The sequence below is a fragment of the Amblyomma mixtum genome, chromosome 4 (assembly GCF_055824585.1).
Source record: "Amblyomma mixtum isolate Tamu chromosome 4, ASM5582458v1, whole genome shotgun sequence".
NCBI classification, from domain to species: domain Eukaryota; kingdom Metazoa; phylum Arthropoda; class Arachnida; order Ixodida; family Ixodidae; genus Amblyomma; species Amblyomma mixtum.
This window is the reverse complement of record NC_143015.1, coordinates 124114508-124128080: the sequence shown is the minus strand read 5'-3', so window position 1 is coordinate 124128080 and position 13573 is coordinate 124114508.

The following is a 13573-nucleotide window of genomic DNA, read 5'->3' as shown; positions in this document are numbered from 1 at the left end:
AAAAAATGTTCAAGTAATCTTACAAGATGAACAACTTTAACGGCGCTTTGCAAGGACCAACAACGAGCGTGACACTTGAGTTCTACAAATCACTCACTTCTGAACGGACACTATGGACACGAGCTTATATAGGCACTATTGAAGTATGTCATATGAGTTATAGTGGTAAATGAGTAACAAGCAAGGTTTTTAAAGAAATAGTGGTTTGGTTTGTTTTTATGGCTTTTAAGGTCCCAAAGCGACTCATGCCGTAGTGGAGGGCTCCGGATAAATTCGACCACCTGGGGTTCTTTAACGTGCACTGATATCGCACAGTATAAGGGCCTAGCTATAGCATTTCGCCTCCATCGAAATGTGACCGTTGCGGCCGGGATCGAACCCGCGTCTTAAAAAAACATTCTAGAGGCCCGTGTACTGTGCGATGTCAGTGCATGTTAAAAAAACCCTAGGTGGTCGAAATTATCCGGAGCCCTTCACTACGGCGTCCCTCATAGCCTGAGTCGCTTTGAGACGTTAAACCACAATAAACCTTTAACGTGCACTGACATCGCAGAGCACGCGGGCGCCTTTACGTTTGGCTTCCGAAGAAACACGGCTGGGTTCGAACCTGGGAACTGATCTGCCGAATTTTCCGGTGCCTTCCACTACGGCACCTCTCTTTCCTATTTCACTCTCACGTTCCTCCCTTCCCTCACGGCGCGTTTGATGTGTCCATACGGAAGTGAGAGAGTTACCACGCCTTTCATTTCCTGATAACCGAGCATCATCTCAACTGGTCCAGAAGGTGGCGCAAGGTGTAGCATCGTCACCACCATCATCAGTATTTTATATCGGCGGCACTTTCCAGGGCCTATAAGAACTGCGTGCGCTAGAAGAAGTAGGTCTGTCCATCCGCCATTTACGTGAGTACCACTCTGACGTACCTTCGACCGTAACTTATGCGCCTAATGCGAAGAATTCCTTATGGGCATGCTCTTTCTATACTGTGACTAGCCCGTTGTGTCGCAAGACGGTGCGGGCAGGGCATTTGTTTTTCTTTAGCCCAACCTCTCTACTGTGACTTGTTCTTTGAGATGGACTGACGTCTCTTTGACTCAAGGAACACCCGTATATCCTTCAGGAGAAAAGTGTACAACAGCTGTATCTTACCGGTGCTCACCTACTGGACAGAAACGTGGAGGCTAACAAAGAGGGCTCAGCTTAAGTTAAGGACAACGCAGTGAGCTATGGAAAGAAAAATGATAGGTGTGACGTTAAGAGACGGGAATCGGGCAGGTTGGGTGAGGGAACAATACGCGGGCTCATGACATCCTACTCGAAATCAAGTGGAAGAAAGGGGTTTGGGAAGGGCATGTAATGCGAAGGCAAGATAACCGCTGGTCCTTCAGGGTAACGGAGTGGATTCCAAGAGAAGGCAAGCGTAGCAGGGGGCGGCAGAAAGTTAGGTGGTCGGATGAGATCAAGAAGTTTGCGGGGATACGGTAGCCGCAATTAGCAAAGGACAGGGTTAGCTGGAGAGACATGGGAGAGGCCTTTGCCCTGCAGTGGGCGTAGTCAGGCTGATTGTGATGATGATGATGATGATATGTCGAGTATTCCGGGGCAACGACGAAGCAAGCAAGGTGGTGGCATGGCCGCGAGCGTACTTTTAGTGCAATGGACTATGCCGCAGTGGAGGGCTTCGAATTTAGACCACCCGCGGTTCATTAACGTGCGCTGACATTGCACTGCACACAGATGGCTTTTGCTTTTAGCTTCCACCGAAACACAGCCGCCGCGGCCGGGTTCGAACCCGCGTCTTTCGGATCAGCAGCCGAGCACCATAACCAGCCACCGCGGCGGCAAAGGATTTGCAGAGGCCCGTGTACTGTGCGATGTGAGCGCACGTTAAAGAGGCCCAGGTGGTAAAAATTTCCGGAGCCCTTCACTATGGCGACCCTCATAGCCTGAGTCGCTTTGGGACGTTGAACCAGCCATAAACCGCACCGTTTCCTGCAGCGACGCGGCGCTGCTCGCCGTTTGCGTCCAGGCAGACGCTCCGCGCTTTCGTCACGGGTACAACAGTATCGCAAAATAGTGCTTAGCACATGGTTTGGTGTCCTGTTGCTAATGATGAATTTTAGTAGTGCGAGGGCTGCATTGCCCAAATAGTGCCATGGCACAAAGTATTTTTGTTCCTTCACACAAGGTGAGGATAGAGACTCGCATCCCAATACCTTAAGGGGAAACTGCATAGGTTTTAGAAATCAACGAGCCTCAGAGGGTCGAATGTGTGAAACTTGCAGGTAAAGCATGCCTTTTTGGGCTAGCACTTAAAATAGTGAAGTAATCGTCTTTTAAAATCCGGACGCCTTTCAAGCTTCTCCGCAGCGCACAACGCCAAGTGGGGGGGGGGGGGGGGGTGCATGATGACGTCATTGAAGGTATCGGTACATTTCCAACGCACGAACGCCTGCTTTGAAGCAAAAAACCAACGCCACCGAAGGCAAACCGAGCCGAGAGTTGTTTGCCAGCGTCTAACGAGTCAAGGCATGGCGCGGTAATTTCAAACCATACCTTCCGTGACGTCACACTAAACTTCCCTGCATTCCTCCAGTGCTTTGAGGAGAAGCGCAAAATTCAATTGTCGATTACGTCATTACTTGGAATGCTAATGCAAAAACACTTGGCATGCTTTACCCACAGCCTGTATAGATTTGAATCCTTGAATATCGCGAAATTCTCAAAAAAGTGCTGCAGTTTCTTTAAGCCAGATAAGCCGAGCAGGGGAAAGCTTGTATCTGTTGTACCACCGGTGAATACCCGGCAGCACAGGGGATCGAACTCTTGGTGTTGCGTTGGTACCATTACAGACTTGTCAGGTTTAACCCTTTCACCGCCACTCCCGAGATAACTCGGGCTACCACATATGCACACCCCCTGCCTCTCCCGAGTTAACTCGTTTTGGCTTTTTAACTCACCCCCTGCCGCTCCCAATAATACTCGTGTAAAAAACTATGTAAACATGTAGCGCCATCTATGGAGAGACTCTATAAATTCACAGATCTTGTAGGGTAAATTTTAAACAACAGATGGCACGCATGTTTCCACATCCGAGCCACTTCGTTTTGGTCTGCGCACAGCAGCCATGAGGCTATGTGCCACACTCGTCCACGCTTTGACGAACGAAGAAATTCAAAACTGCTTGTGAATTCGGAGTCCAATTATAATGAGAACGAGAAAGGAGCCCACCTAAGTGCCTTCTCGAGTGATGTCAGCGATAAAGTCCCCCTTCCACCGAAAAATCCGCGTAAGAAGAGGAAATCCGACAGGCACGATTGGTGCTGGAAGATTTGATTCAGTACAACTAATATATATAAGATTATCCTGAATAAACATGTCTACATGCCCTGCAGAGCACTTTAGTGCGTTACTAGCAAAAAATTCCCAGGAAACTAACATGCGAAAAAAACCCGGCAGGGTGTGTACAGCTGCGAGTAAACAAACCTGGCAGTGAAAGGGTTAATGAAGGGCAGAGTGCCGGTATTTGCCAAGTACTACTCGTTGCCCGTGTTTTTTTTTTTTTTTGCTTTGGATTTGATTGAAGCAAAGGCGATCGGTGAGGAAAATTTGGAGGACACTTAAGCCTCTCCTTTGAGAGTAGAACGTGATAGCGTTATCGAGTCGCCGCCGGTTATCAGCAACTGCGCACGGGGAGCGGGGTGATGGTTCACTGCTTATCGGCAGCCTCCATCGTCCGCCACGCGCGGGGCGGAGGTTGGGGGGGGGGGGGGGGGACAACAGAAAACAGCATCGTCCACAAAAGCTGGTTTATGTAATTGATACTAATCGGCCGCCAAAACTCGTAGTGTTCGTAAATTTCATCTGTTAAGGACGAACAGCACAGAAGCCTTCATGAAGGGTCTTCTTTTGTTTTAAGCGGCCAGCCAGCCCATTTAGCAGCGTGATATCTGTACCCGAGTGACAGTGGTCAGTCGTTCTGTATACGTGCTGTATAGACATCGAAATGTGTACTTCGGCCTTGCAACATGCATGCATACTTTTTGTGCAGGGGCAGAATGACGTACCCCGGGTTTCTTTCCCACTATGGCTGTGAAGACAGAGTAGGAGGGCGTCCGGAGTTCCCTGGGAGACCCCTTGGTTCTCTACAGACAGCAATGGCCTGGTTCAGCGCCTTTTCTAAGCACTGCAAGTTGCCCTGCACGGCAGCGACAGGCCAAGAGTGCCACGTTGTCGAAAACGTGCCCATATGGAACGACTTGCTTTTCCACATTCGCTGCGAACTTCGAGAAGACTCAGGAGGCCGTGGCCAGTTGTCCCTGCAGGGCTTCAATTTCAGCTTTCCACGCCCAGCCGGTCGCAGAGCAGGCGATTTCTGGATACAGCAAAGGGCCGTGGTTTCGCTCAACTGGCTTCTTAAGACCCACCGGTGCATATTGGGTGTAAGCCAGAATTCGTCCAATGCTTATTACTACCCTTTAGATGACCTTTTCTGCGATGGTCTTCGTGGAAATACGTCTATCAAGGAGCTCAAGATTAAGTTTCGGGAAGTTGCCAAGCACGCGAGACTTTGTGATGCCATTTCGTCGCTTTCTCACCTGGAACGTATTGAGTGCGAATGCGGCGTCGTTGCTCCAGGAGGGCTGTCCGTCGCGCTTGGAACTCTCCTTTGTGCGACGGACTGTCTGAGAGTGCTGAAGGTTCCACGTTTGCGCATAACTGAGGAAGAGGCGGATCAGTTCGTGGCAGGGCTTAGAGCAAACAACACACTGGAAGAGCTCTCGATCTGCGAGTCAGCGTCTGACGAAGTCTCCTTGGTAAACCGACCAGCATTCGCCAAGTACTTGCAGCACACTACCACACTGAAAGCTTTCAGCATTGAAACAGAAGAGAGAGGATTCAATGGTCCTAATGATTACTGGCAGTGGATCTTCGAAGGCCTTTCAGTGAACAGAACAGTGAGGAAGTTGAAGGTGGAGCCATTGATGATCACTGAAGAGAGCGCCAAACTAATAGCCAAGCTTATTACGCAGAACGATGTTCTGCGGTGCCTCGAGCTTGTCCCGCGAGGAAATCCTTTCAAAGAGCAGCTCACAGTATTGTGCAACTGCTGGCTTGAAGCTTTTATGGATAACCAAACACTGGAGGAAGTGAGACTGGTGTCGCCTATCTGGCAAGTCCGCGAGTGGGAACTATTCTTTGCGGCTGTGGACCAGAAGGAGAGTCTACAGAAGGTGACTGTGCGTGTTTCCCCTCGCAGTCATGTCACTTTGCAAGAGTTGTGGAAAATGCTGAAAGAAAGCGGTGCTAAGAAGAAAGTAGTGCTTGATGCAGGACGCTATATTGTAGGGGCAAATCAGAGCATGCTGGAGTGCGGAGTGTTCACGCAGGTTGCGGCATTTCGGGACATATACACAAAACCAGAGCTCTGCGGGACGTTGAAACGGATGGTCACATTGAATCACGTTACGGTCTTGCTTCTACAGATTGCGACTCGTGACTTGGATGGTCCCCTGACGTCGGCTATCAGCGAGTACTTCAGAGCGACGACGTCACTGGAAGAACTGTATCTGAGTGCCAGGTTGGATGCATTCGTCTGTGATCGCCACAAGGGTTGTTGGAAGGTTGTCGCTGGATCACTTTTACTCAACACGAGTCTCGGATACCTTTCGGTGCGTACAGTTACATCCTCGGGCACGATTGATGAAGACATCCAGTGTCTCGCAGATGCCGTCAGACTGAGTGACACCATCCACACAGCTGAATATAGAAGTGAGCACGATGAGAAGTCAAGCATTTTCGTTCGGCGTTTGTCTGAAGGCATCGAAGAAAACTACACCCTTCTAAACGCCAGCCTGCGTATGTCGCGCGAGACTGACGCGCTGGCGCAGAGGGAGTGGTACAATGTGTTGCAAACGGCGCGGCGGAACTCAGACCTTCTTACTCGCGCCTCGGCGTTTGTCAGGAGAGCACGCAATGACCGGTACGTGGCACATGAAAGCGTATGATCATTGTGTATTGTACTCGTTGGCTGTTTTTGCATTGTTATTGATAATTTAGGAACGCTATAACGTACCTTTCTGTCAGCCGGATATATACCAGTTCGGCTTCATCTAGACGCATCCATGCATTGATTCTCTGTTTTTTGTTTTGCCGATGTTGATTCTGAATTCGAAGCCCGCACGTGGAAAACGACACTTCGGACGCTAGAGACGTCTGCATGGTGTTGATTTTCGTTACAGACTAAAATGTGGATTTAATGCTACTGCGCATTCAGCTAATGCGTACAGAAGAGCTTGTCAACTCGGTGCAGCTAAAGGGAGCCTTAAACCTTGCCTTTGGATCTGTAGGAACCACGTAGACAGGCAGGTAGACAGGCATTGCGATATCTGTTCTTCAGACGTTTCGAAAATTCTCCCACGGCGATCACATTCAGATTTATAGTTCCTAAGCGACACTTATCGCCTGTATCTTCTAGCACCACAACCAAACCGATCATGTTGGCGAAAAGCGCCCATGTAGAAAGTTATCTAGAGCTGGCTGGAGCATATCTTCTCTAGTCCTTTCACCCTTTTCGCCACGCAAACCGTTATCCGCTAGAGAGAACAGCTGAAAACACGGTATCTCTAAAGAAGGATGAATAGCCCTCCTACTTCTTGTTTGAGGTTTCCCGATGACATAGTAGTGCACCTGACAGTGGGGGCGGGTTAGCGGGCGGACTAGCGGCACTTACGATGAAAACGTCAAGGGAGCTTGGTCATTGTGAGCAGCGGGAACGGATGCTATGGTGCTGAAAAGAAGAAAGCTCTCGGAGGCGCAGGTCGACGGAAAACAGAGCAAAGAAGAGTGGAGGGAGCGGCAGAACATAATTATTGTACAACTGAGTGCTCCGTCCCAGTTGCAAGTTTGTGAGTCTTATCGTTCGGAGCGACATTCCTCTTAAAGGTTGGTTCACTGGCTGAAACATGGCTACTAGGGCTAAAAAACACAAGGGACAGCGAAAAGGTATGCCTATTGTAGAAACGCTGTCCCTTGGGTTTTTTAGCGCTAGTAACCATGTTTCGGCCATGAATGAAAAGTACCAACTAGCCCGTCCTCCTTCTTTAATCACGCTGCTCTAAATGGACATGTGCAGTAGAAAGCTTCGTCTACTTATGTTCTCATGAAAAAATGATCCTGTAGCTGCTTCTGGCTACAATGACGTTTGTCCGGCAGCATTATACCATTATTTGTCGCGAAAATTGCACTTAAAGAATCTTCCCGCCCTCACTTCATATTCGTGACGTCCTCACCGAAAAGGACTCCGTGATCCCTATTTGGAAACGAATCTCGGCGTCTCCCAGCCTGCACACACCGCACTTTGCTTGCGAAAAGAGCTGCAGGGGGTGACAACTGTTCATCTTTCTGACCATTTCTAAGTCATAAATGCTCCATTTTCAGCGATAGCCTAACGCATCGTCTCTGTATTGTCTTTGTCATTATGAAGCAGTAATCTGACAGTACAGGACAACATAGTATCTTACAACAGGCCAACAGTGATAGCCTTACAGGCCAGGCTAGGTACCGTCTTTGTCAAAAGTAACCAGGCTTCATGGTTTTCTTCTAGCTTATATAGTGTAGCCCTTGTGGCTTTCCTAAAGATCAAAAGGTGTTGGAAGGTAAGAAGACCCCTAGTCCATACCTTTAACGGCCATTTCAGCTTCACGGAAGCTGTAAGGGCTCCACTGTACGAGGTAGAAGCAAACCATGCAGCCTGGTTACTTTTGACAAAGACGGTACCTTACCACTGTATGAGGCAGTTTTCGTGATGCCACGGAGGTATCTCAGGGCGGCATCAAGTTTCACTTATCAAGTGTAAGAGCGTTTCTACTCTGTACGCCACTGCAGCCTTCTGCTACTAAGTTCAGCTCGTAATCTTGCTTCTTTCCTAGGCGCGGTGCTTCCGCCCTGGAACGTATGTCCCGGCACAGTATGCTGGTGAAGGAGGTCGCCCGGCTGTCGTCAGTCAGCAAGACCGTGGCAGCCGCGATGGTCCGCGAAGCAGTTGCACGACTGCAACCCATGAACGAGTTCATGCGACTCGCGGGAGTGGTGCGTGAGCGGGTGGAGTGCCATCCGCGGGAAGACGGTCGCCTTCAGCTGGATGGCCTCAACGAGTACTGCTGGGCCATCCTGAGGCGTTACCTCACCTTCGTCGACATTAAGGAGCGTTAGGCTTCTTGAGTCTGTTGGCCACTCTTGAAAAGAGGTCTTCTCTATTGAATGTTGCAACAAGTCGTTCGCTTACATCTTGCAAAGGAATTGTTTGAACTGGATGCGCATGTACAGTCTTTGTCCAAAGTTTAGAGCCCAGGGGGTTCACTTCCAAGCTTTATACTGGGACTCCAGGAGCATTCATGGAAGTCCTACTTATTGCAGGAGGCAGTACCAGAAATCTTCTTATGCCTAGGAAATTTGGAGCGCTAGAGATCCATTAAGAACGACACAGTGTGGCTCAAAAGAAAACCCCCTGGGCTCCAAACTTTCGACAAAGGCTGTACTTACGCCTGTCTAAATGGCATGACGTGTCGTAACTCCTAATTCTACATTATCATGCTGGCCAGTAGAATGTCTTCAAGGTGGGCTGGATAGAATGTCTTCAAGGTGTGCTGGAAAGTTTTGAGCTCTCGTTAGTGTGTACAGAACGATGCCATGATCAGGATGGATCATGCGGAACGTGCGCACTTCAGAATTGGCGCACCCGTGCAGAAGAGGTAATCTTGTAGTGTCCACTAAGAGGACCTGCCCGTTTTGGTCAGTGACGACTGGCTGGTGTGGCCCAGTTGCGGAGGTGACGGCTGCATGACTGACAGCTGGCCCGTATTTCCTGCTGCGTGAGGTCGGCTGAAAGCACTTGGGCCGCGCGACCTACCCCCCCCCCCCCCCCCTCTCTCGGCCCCAGAGAAGAAGCGGCGGCCATGGACGCGTGACGGGTGCCCGCGCTGTGTGATGTAGACGTTCATTCGTCGACAAAAGTGTGGTAGGAATCTGCGGAGGTGCAGCCTCGTCAGGTAGCCTAGAATCCTTGAAGTTCGGGTGCCTCTATAGCTCGGCCCACGACCCGGAATTGGACGTCCAGGTCAGAGCTAAGCAGCGCGGCCTCCCACTGGTCGGGGTTCGATAGCTGCACGCCCTCCTGCGGAATGTCCTGAAGGCACTCGAGCAGGATATGAGCAAGGGTGGGGTGACCACACAGTTGCAGAAGGGGCTGTATTCGCCCTTATATAGCAGAGTATATTATAGGGGTTTTCTTGGAGCTGCGCTTGGCGACCTGCTTGGGCTTTATGAGAAGTTTGTATGGAGGAGGGTAGATGAACCTATCATTGCGATAGTGTATAGTGACCTCTGGGTAGGATATCATGCGCTCTCTCGCCGACCGCAGGTATGGACAGACCATCGCCCAGTACAGCACGCCGACAACGTCGACACCGGATTTTCTGGACTACGGGGCCTTTAGCGCTATCGGGTTGAAGCTGTTGTTACTGAAGCTTGTTGGTGTGTGCGCCGAGATCGTAATTTTGTTTTTCAGCAAAGGCGACAGCAATTTAAAGGGTGTAGATTGTAACGCGCAGCCATCGAGACATTGGGGTGGACGTCACGGACAGCCTTTTTTTTTTAAAGGAGAGACACTCGAGTGCACCCACCCCCTTTCGCAGCTGATGCTTTGCTTTTGCACTGAAAACATCTTATGTCACTGACGCTCCATTTAACGACAAAATAGGTGTTATGGCTAGACATCTTGATGTTCCAAAATTATTGGAAAATTAGCAGACATTGAAGAGGAGGAAAAAACTATTGTTCCGGCTTAAGTGATGATCCTTCTCCCAGAAGGGCTCCTCAGTCCTGGAGCTTCCTAGCGGTCCCTTCCAGTATACAGCGCGCCCAATCAGACGGAGCTGCCCAGGGGGCCGTGCGTCCAAACGTGCGGCCTCCCAGGAGAAGCTTTTGTAGTGAGGTTTGGGTGGTACTCGTAGTAGGTAGGCGCATTCCCAGAGGTATCGTTGGCTGGGTGGACAAGAGGGTAGAATGTAGGAGGTGCTTCATGCGGTGTGATTTGAAGGATAGCGGCTGGAGTTTTCTCCAGCACGTATACTCTGGATGCTGTCTTGGGAGCAGGCAGGTAGGTTGTGCCTTATGTTCTGTAGTTGTGCACGATCGTGTTGTAGTCGAGGGGTTCTAGTGAAGGGATTCGGGAGGTCATTCACCGGGGCGCGGGAGCTCAGTTCTGTGGCAAATGCATGACTGCGCTCATTTCCGCGGATTTATTAGTGCCCGAATATGGTGATGGGGTGCGGCGGTGGGTGTGGAAGTTTGGAGAGTATTTTCGCGCAGGAGCGAGGGAGGGTCCCTCGCAAAAACTCTAGGTACCCTGATTGAGAATGTGTGAGCATTTATGTGTAATGCGTGTAGTGTGGAGCAGTCGCGGAGATTTGTTAGGGGGGCTGACATTGCAACTGCCGCCTCGCACCTCGGCTGGCTCAATCACACTCACACTCACGGCCACTCGCACTCACATCCACTCATTCACACTCACACTCCTGTCCACTCACACTCGCAAACTCACTCACATTCCCACTCAAGACCACTCGCATTCACAACCACTCACTCGCACTCACACTCAGACTACTCGCTCTCACAACCACTCACTCACACTCATGACTACTCGCACCCGCAACCACTCACTCACACTCGCACTCATGTCCACTCGCACTCACAACCACTCACTCATACTCACACTCATGACCACTCGCACCCGCAACCACTCACTCACACTCGCACTCATGTCCACTCACACTCACAACCACTCACTCACACTCGCACTCATGTCCACTCGCACTCACAACCACTCACTCATACTCACACTCATGACCACTCGCACCCGCAACCACTCACTCACACTCGCACTCATGTCCACTCACACTCACAACCACTCACTCACACTCGCACTCATGTCCACTCACACTCAGAACCACTCACTCACTCACTCTCGCACTCATGTCCTCTCACACTCACAAACACTCACTCACACTCGCACTCATGACCACTCGCACTCACAACCACTCACGCACACTCATGGCCACTCACACTCACAACCACTCACACTCCCGTCCGCGCTCACTCTCATTCACGTTCACTCTCTTTCCTTGTTTGCTAACAACGAAGGGGAGGAGAAATTTACTAACGCATCCGACTTCCCTCGTGGCTCCCTTAGCATAGCCTGAGTCGCAGAGATGGGGTGGTGAGCCGCCCAGGCTTTGTCGGGCTATTTTGCCAATTTTCAGTTTCACTGCTCAGTGGAAGTGGTCACTCATCACGCATATTGCATGCACTGAATGGTACGAACGTGCGCTCCCGGGCTTGCTGCTGAGACGATGAGTGCGTGTTCAGCGTCAGCTAAGATGCCAAGTTTTTGAACGGTGTCCATAGGCGTGCGCACGGTTCTCCATGAGAATGAGCCATGTTTCAGCGCAGTGCCCCTGCCCCCCCCCCCCCCCCCCCATCTCAAGCACCTCTCACCTAGGCCCTTATGGCCAGAACGGAGCGCAAAGATGAGGAATGATTATAGAACATTTATTTCCATGTGATGTAATTTTAAAATATACAAGATATTATTCAGCAGTAGTTTTTATTTTAATCTGTAACATCGGCAGAGGAATATATGGTATAGAGAGGATAAGCCGCTGGTTCCTTCACACTCAAAATGTGAACAAAGGGAGGGGAAAGCCTCAGTGTGCTTGCCAGCATTTTCACTAGAGGTCTTGTGGAAAGCTCTTCACCCAGACGAAGACAGTCCTCTTGTTGAAACGTTCGCAAGCACACTGAGGCCTTCCCTCCCTTTGTTCACCACGTGAATACCGGCAGAGGAAGGCAGTCACTGCGTCGCTGAAGCATCAGTGTAACATCGCGCTTCCAGAGTAATTTTCGTTCTCTCTAGATCCCAGCAAATGTGACAGATTTGCTCTGTGTTACTGTCACAGCAAAAAAGAACCTGAAAAGCTTGCCTCAAAATGACCCGGCAAGTAAACAGTTCTTGGAACGCGACATCATGGGTCTTCGTCCACTAAAAAACCTGATTCGCCATAGCACTGCACTGTAAACAATGATGGAACAGGTCCGACAGAGTAAATGTATGGGGCAGACTTGGCGATTAGGGGGCTTAGACGATTGGGGGGGGGGGGGGGGGGGAAGGAGGCTCTCCTCCCTGCCTTGTGCGCACGCCTATGACGGTGTCTAAGAAACGATAATGAGTTTGTCTTGACAATAGTCTTGGATGGTGTCTAATTGCCAATATTTGGTCTTGCTTGACAATGACGTTCCGTGACTCTGCATGAACACATTGGAGTCAAGTAGCAACTATGAATACATTCGCGGCATGGAAAATGGAGCGTGTTTTTCAAACGATCGAGTGATTTCCTCACGGAAAAGAAAATGGCTGGAACGGGCCGCAAGTAGAGGATTTCCCCGCATAATAACGGTGCTAGGGGGAGTTGCTATTAGCAGTCCATTTACAAAACCTCCTAAGTTACTATGTGTGACCGATCTGTGGACATGTCTGCAGTGCAGAACGTTTTCTGCATTGCACGTAATCCCTGTCTGATGGAGGTTTTACAAACCAGCGCGATGTTTTTGAGGCTAGTGCGTGCGGAGACCACGTGCGCATCCGCGTGGTGATAGGGGGCGCTTACATTTCACCTGATTATTGTTAAAACGTCTTTCGCAGAAGAATGCGTATGCAGGTAAGTTGTGAGCCATTTTGTAGCGCGCGCCCTTCTGAAACTAAAGGACTTTACTGGAAAAAAAACGCTATCCAGAAGTTCTCAGAGGAAATCGTAGTATCCGGATCAAAGGATACCGCATGCAGTCCAGATATCAGTGTGGGTAGAATAGCTGAAATCAATGCGTGCATACAGAAGCTGATCCACTTACTTCACTGAAAACACGAAAAATAAACAAAATCGCATTTCACAAGCTTATTTCGATTTCACTCCCCCAGTGACAAAGCTTAGGCGCCAAGTAGGTCAGGTTTTCGCGTGGGTCCGGCCCAATCAAATAATTACGGCCAGAGCAGAGCTCTGCAATGCACACACCTGGGCACAGAAAAAAACCCCTAAGAGTCCACTGCAGTACTCGAGATTTCATCTTACAGTAGTTATTGCCAAGAAGCGGACAGTCGTTGTTTCAGCAGTAAGCATTGTAACTCTTTTGTATATGAGATCGAGCCGTGCGGGGAGCGTGGCAAGATACACCTGTCTATATTTTCAGGACTGGCAGTGCGAAATTCGATAAAGGATCTCACAAAAATTGTAGCGGCTCATTGCATCCGTGAAGGGTCTGCGCCCGTGCCAATTGTGAACTTCAAATGCAACGAAAGATTGCCGTTCCTGTGCCAGCGGAATCCTCAGCTTCGATTGTCCAAAGACAGGAGCCTGATGCCTTATGCTGCCTCGAGCGCACTCAGTAGTGAATATTTGCTTCCCTCAGCTGTAAACAACATGAAGATAGCTAAGCGGGTACCGTGGTCGCGAAACATACG